This window comes from Panthera pardus, unplaced genomic scaffold, assembly GCF_024362965.1.
Source record: "Panthera pardus isolate Hobbes unplaced genomic scaffold, ASM2436296v1 HiC_scaffold_15, whole genome shotgun sequence".
Classification (NCBI taxonomy): Eukaryota; Metazoa; Chordata; class Mammalia; order Carnivora; family Felidae; genus Panthera; species Panthera pardus.
This window is the reverse complement of record NW_026526710.1, coordinates 56524724-56530864: the sequence shown is the minus strand read 5'-3', so window position 1 is coordinate 56530864 and position 6141 is coordinate 56524724.

The following is a 6141-nucleotide window of genomic DNA, read 5'->3' as shown; positions in this document are numbered from 1 at the left end:
TGTGACTTTAGGCTCCAACTTGGTTTACCTATCTGCCAAATTCAGGTAAAAGTATTTAGCATGTCAGATAAGCTACAGAATTTGCAGAAAGAGCAATTTTTAAATAGCCATGAGAGCACATTGGCATTTAAGAGCAATGTATACATGTGACATACTCCTATATCTCCAGATCTTGGCTTTGGCACAATTCTAAATATATAACTGAAGTTCTTTCCATTGTTTGTAACTCTCACCTTCATCACAAAACATTTACTGAAACAGCAGGGTACAGCTGGTTAGGTTTTATAGATTGTTTAAGTTAGCAGGATCTGCATGTACATTCAGATAAAACATTATACAAGTTTTACCCCCCCCCCCCCCGCCCAGGTAGTAGTGATTGTGTAGAATCCTCAAATACTAGGTAATATGACTGGATTACTCTAAGATTTGAATTGAGTTATCTCTATGTAAATTTGTAAAATTTCTGTGGTTCGTTTATGGTTTTATGATGCCCAGGCCTCTAGAGAGCCCAATTTAGAAGCCTCATTTTTTTTTTCAGGTAAGAAAACAGTATCTAGGGATTTCTGGGTGGCTCAGTTGGTTGAGTGACCGAGTCTTGATTTTGGCTCAGGTCATGATTCCATGAGATTGAGGTTGTGGGATCGAGCCCCGCATTGGGCTCTGTGCTGAGCATGGAGCCTGCTTAGGATTCTTTCTCTGTCCCTCTCTCTGTCCTTTTCCTCTGTTCATACTCTCTCTCTAAAAATAAAGAAAAGAAAGCAATGTCTAGAAAAGTAACATTTCTTGGTGTACCTCCCTTGTTGTCTTATCTTTTAAAGCAGGGCCTATTTGAGACCTTCTTGGTCCTGACCACTCTTTCTTTTTGGGGGCTATCTCACCATTCACCATATCAAACATCTGTCTCAAACATCACATTTATATGTTGAGATGCAGCTGATTAATGGAAATTATGCTGTGTTTTATAGATATAATGGAATATTTATAATTTTTATTATAATTTTTTTGTTTAGATTTTGGGTCTATATTTACTGTTTTAGGTCTCAAGCATCATTATTGTAGGCCCTTGGCAACCTCAGAGGTAACTAAAGAACCTAAGGGATAAACTACATTCTGTGCATGTAGTTTGTTTCAGGTACACTGTGTATTTTCCTAAATACAGAATATATCCCATCCAAGTGTGCTATCTCTCTCTGCTCTTCTCTTCCACTGTCAGCCAGTGTGGCTTGCAAAATCCACCTGTTTCTAGGACCAAACTCAAGTCCCATTCATAAAGATGTTCTTAATGGATTTCCTCCATCTCTGTACTTCACATTTGAGAATTTAATCCAGGATCATACTTTGCCATAATTGTTTTCTAGCTAGAACTCTTTGTCTCTGCATTAGACTGTGAATTTTCTATGAGGAAGAACTGTACTTCATTTCCTCCTTTTTTTTCCCCTGCAGAGATGGACATGTGCTCTAGTGTACAGTGACTATAACTTGAGGGCACTGCTTTTGATTAAAAAATCTCTTCTAGTATGTTCTGGAGGTGCAGTCAGTGCAGCGTATGTCCAGAGAATATGTGAGGTCATGCCTGGCACTATTGCCTGGAGTGCCCCCTTCCTCCACACACAACCCTGGGGATGAGCAGTAACAAATGCTATGTGGCTCTATGTCTCATGTAGTTTTCCAGTTTACTCTCCCCTAATCTAGGGGATGTAGAAACCAGGATACTAGATGTTTACTCATTGCTACACAGTTGAGTAAAAGGGGATTATATTAAACCTGAACAATACACTTGCTTTTCTTCTGCCTGGCATCACAACAGCTTATTTCACCAAGATACTCTCCTCTCCCCAGCTTCTGGTGGCCCAAGGTTGGCCTGGAGAGGTCTTGCTACTGGCACGCTTCAGAGCATGCACCTGCCAATGGCCTCTCTCTCCTGGTACAGCCTTTTAGGCACCTGTAGTATTTTAGGAGGGCTGGCGGCAACCCTAAGCCTGAATAGCACAGCCTCTGTTACTTCCCAGAGGGTTCCAGTTTGACCCTAGCCAAACTACCAGAAAGCAAAGGCTTAGGTTTATTTTGAAGCTGGCAGTCTCTGTGGGTTTAGCAATGTGCCATCTCTGGGATACCCCCAGGGATTGGAATTAAGTTGGATACTTTCAGATAATGATTCTTGACTTCAGCCCATTTGCATCTCCCCACACCATACCTTCTTCTACCACATAAACACACAGACTACACACAGGCATCTGCACCCATACATATCACATATTCATGTTCTACACACACCACAAACATGCATACATGTCACACACACCACACAAGCCAACACACAAGCAGCACATGAATTCGCCACATACAACGCATATTCAATCAAACACACACACACACACACACACACACATACACACACACACACACACACACACGCACATGAGTTTCTGCTTCTGTACCGTATCTAGAGTACCAGGGATGTTGCTGTGAGAATCAGTAATGTGCAGGGGTTTAATTTGAATGCTAAATATACAAAACAGCCCTGAGTGCCATGTATTTGCCTTGCATATCACTTTTGATCTTTTATTTTTTTTAATTTTTTATTTATTTTTGAGAGAGACAGAGACAGAGTGAGAGCAGGGGAGGGACAGAGAGAGACATAGAACCCAAAGCAGGCTCCAGGCTCCAAGCTGTCATCCCGGAGCCTGAAGTGGGGCTTGAACTCACGAAATGTGGGATCATGACCTAAGCTGAAGTTGGAAGCTAAACCAGCTGAGCCACCCAGGCACCCCTCACTTTTGATCTTTTAAAGTCAAGTGTACTATATCATGTAAAACTTGAAAACTACTCTGTAAGGGAGCATCCCCAATTTATATACAAGAACAGAAAATTCAGACACAGTTAGTGATTTGTCCCAGTTCTAAAGGGGATGAGCTAGATGTCCAGATTGTCAAATGAAGTCTCCTGTGTCTACTTTAGTGTTATTTCCAGAACTTGTCATTTTGCTGTTAGCAATAGAGCGAAGTTGGCAAATAGAGAGCCTTGGTGCCCCAGTCAGTCTTGATGTTGCCGTCCTTCCTTCCACAGGACCTCTTTCTCAGGTGACCCTGGCTCTCAAGAACCCTCACTGTGAAAGCAAGGGAAAGAGTGGAAAAACCCATCCTGTGGAAGGGTAAAGAAATGGTGAAATGTAGTCTACTTCCACTCCCAAGAGCACCAACCACATGGGCTCTCTTGTAGTTTCCTTAAAATGCTGAAAGGCTATAAGCTTTCATTGATGCTGTTTCTTCATCTAGGTCATTTTTTCCCAGTTTTCACCTATGTGTTTACTACGTGGCTTTTGGGGCTTGGCTCAAATTGCTATTCCTCAAATGGACTTTCCTTCACCCCACAATCCAAGTTAGATGTCTTAGTTACTCCTCACATAGCACTCTAGGAATTTTTTTTTCTTAATTCCAAAGACACTTCAGCATTCTGTGCTTATTTTCTTGTTTTCTGAATATCTGGTTGCATTGGTATATATGCTCCAGGAAAATAGGGACAGTGCCTACCTTGTAGGCTTCAGCTTCTAGCAGAATGCCAGGTGAAGGGTAGTATTTCAAGGAAGATTTTTGAATAAAATTTGTGGGTCAATAAGAGTTAATGTCCTTCTTCCCCAGCTCAAGCTCCTTTCTCTATTTCCCACTAACATGTACTTGTGAGACACTGCTTTCAGGAAAGGTATTCTTTCATGGGTTTCAGGGAATTCAATGATGAGTCTTGCCTGGGACTTCATGTAAGAGATCTAAATCACTTAGGGGACAAACATGGCTGTAAATGACAATTGAAACTCTAGATGGCAACTGTGTCAAGAATTTTAGAAGGGGAAAGATCATACATGTGGTGTGGCTCAGGATACACTGTGAAGAAGATAGCAATTCATGTGGGTCTTGTGGTGGACACATGCTGCTGAATTGTTGGTCTCCTCTACCACACCTACTTTTCCTTGGAGGAACTATTTCTCTACAGGTTTAGCCATGTGATTCTAGTGGAATTTCCAATCCCAAGGCCCTTGCATTCCTGTTTACTCTGTGACCCATATTTGCTCCATGACCCATATCCAACCCATTACTTTTATCCTACTCAGCAGGTCAAGCTGGGCTTATTAGTGTCCTCTTTTAGGAAATTTTTAAAAGTTAAAACTGGAAGATCAGAGGCCTTATCTTGAAGGTCAAGGGGTTGAAAGGAAGTAAAGCCTGAGCTGTTTGCAGTCCTGGACCTTGCTGCCTAAGAAGTGCTTTCTTACAATAAGAGATAATTAAACTGGGTAGAGATAAGTCAGGCAGAGAGATTTGTGAGGGGGTAAACTAGAGAGAGTGGGAAAATGAACATTGAGGCAGGACATGATGACACCATCTGAATTGGTGGACCCAGTGACCCAGAGACTACTTCAAACTCTGTCCTTCTAGTTACATAAATCAGTAAATGTCCTTAGTTGTGTGTTTGCCTTCATTGAAGCTAGGTTCAGTAATATTTCTATTTACAGCTGAGTAATAAAGCTGTTGAAGTATTTATCAATTGGATAATTAGATGATACTCTTATAGGCAGCATAAAGAAAAGCAAAGACACTGAAGTAAAAAAAAAAGACAAAATATATACATGGAATTTACTCAGGAAATAGAATTAAGATCAAGATCACGGTATACAAGGGGTAGTTCTACTTCTCTGATCATCTAATTGTAATGATTATCTTCCATGTCTGTGTCTTCCATTTGTGTCTCAAAGCAGCAGAACAATGCCTTGAGCATGTGAGGAACTTAATATATGACTACTGAGCAGATGGATTCTGGAAATAAGTAAAGTAATAATGAGATAAAAGTTGGTTTGTAGACTATTTCAGATTCTGGTTTCTGAGAAATGGGATGGAAAGAATAACAACACAAAAGTACAAAGGAATTAGAATAAAACCAGTATGAATTTATATACTGTCCCCTTAAATCACTAGTTTTATAAACTTGGACAGTTTCATTTGCCTCTCCTGTAAAGTGAGCACAACAAAATCCAGACTCAAAAGTTTGAGAGTAGTTTGGCTTATATGAGCTAATCTATATAAAATGCTTCCAGAAATATCTGGCTCATAATAAGTAGTCAAGAAAAGTCCATTGAAGTTCTAGAATTCTTTTTTTTAAATTTTTTAATGTTTATTTATTTTTGAGACAAAGAGAGACAGAGTGCGAGTGGGGAAGGGGCAGAGAGAGAGGGAGACACAGAATCCAAAGCAGGCTCCAGGCTCTGAGCTGTCAGCACAGATCCTGATGTGGGGCTTGAACTCACAAACCAAGATAATGACCTGAACTGAAGTGGGACACTTGACCGACTGAGACACCCAGGAACCCTAAAGTGAATGCAACTTTATATCTTATATACCTAACAGAATGTAAGATGTTCTCTATTCATTTGGCAATACAGGAATCATCCTTACAAGATTTTTGTTAGATGGCCAGTATGCTTCTGTTTAAATATATTCAGTAGTAAAAAGATTCCTGCTTCCTGTTCCATATTTGGACCTTTTGAGGTGCCTTGCCCTATGTTCACCTGTGACTTTTGGCCCTGTAACTTTTACCCATTGTTTCTACTTCAGCTATGGATCATACATCAATTATGACAACTGTTGTAGGAGTTTAAGCTGGAGAGCAGGATTAGGCACAGGTTTTAGTACAATCAGTCCTTTTCTTGGACATTGTTGAAGAGATGAGAGAATGAATATTTTTGAGAATAGTTCTAGGGTTATCATTATCTAAATTCAAACAGTTAAAAATATGTGTAAATGTTTTAATTTAGATGCAAAGTTGTAGGTTTTTGAAATCAGTTCATGTCACAAATCAAAAGGAAAAGAAATCAAATACTTTCATTTAGTTCCGTTAGCCATTTCCAAATTAGTATGACTTTTTCAAAGTTTTATTTCATAATTTGGATATATAGATGAAGCAAATTTTCTGAAAATAAAATTCAGAGTCTTTCAATGACCTATAAAGTCCTACATGAACTGTCCCCTTGCTTCCCTCTCTGACCTTGTCTCTCATGGTATTCCTTCCTTGCTCACCCCATTCCAGCCCTCCTAGTCTCTTATTGCTTCTCATTTCTCAGATCTCAGATTTTCAATTAGGCCTCTACTGACAACC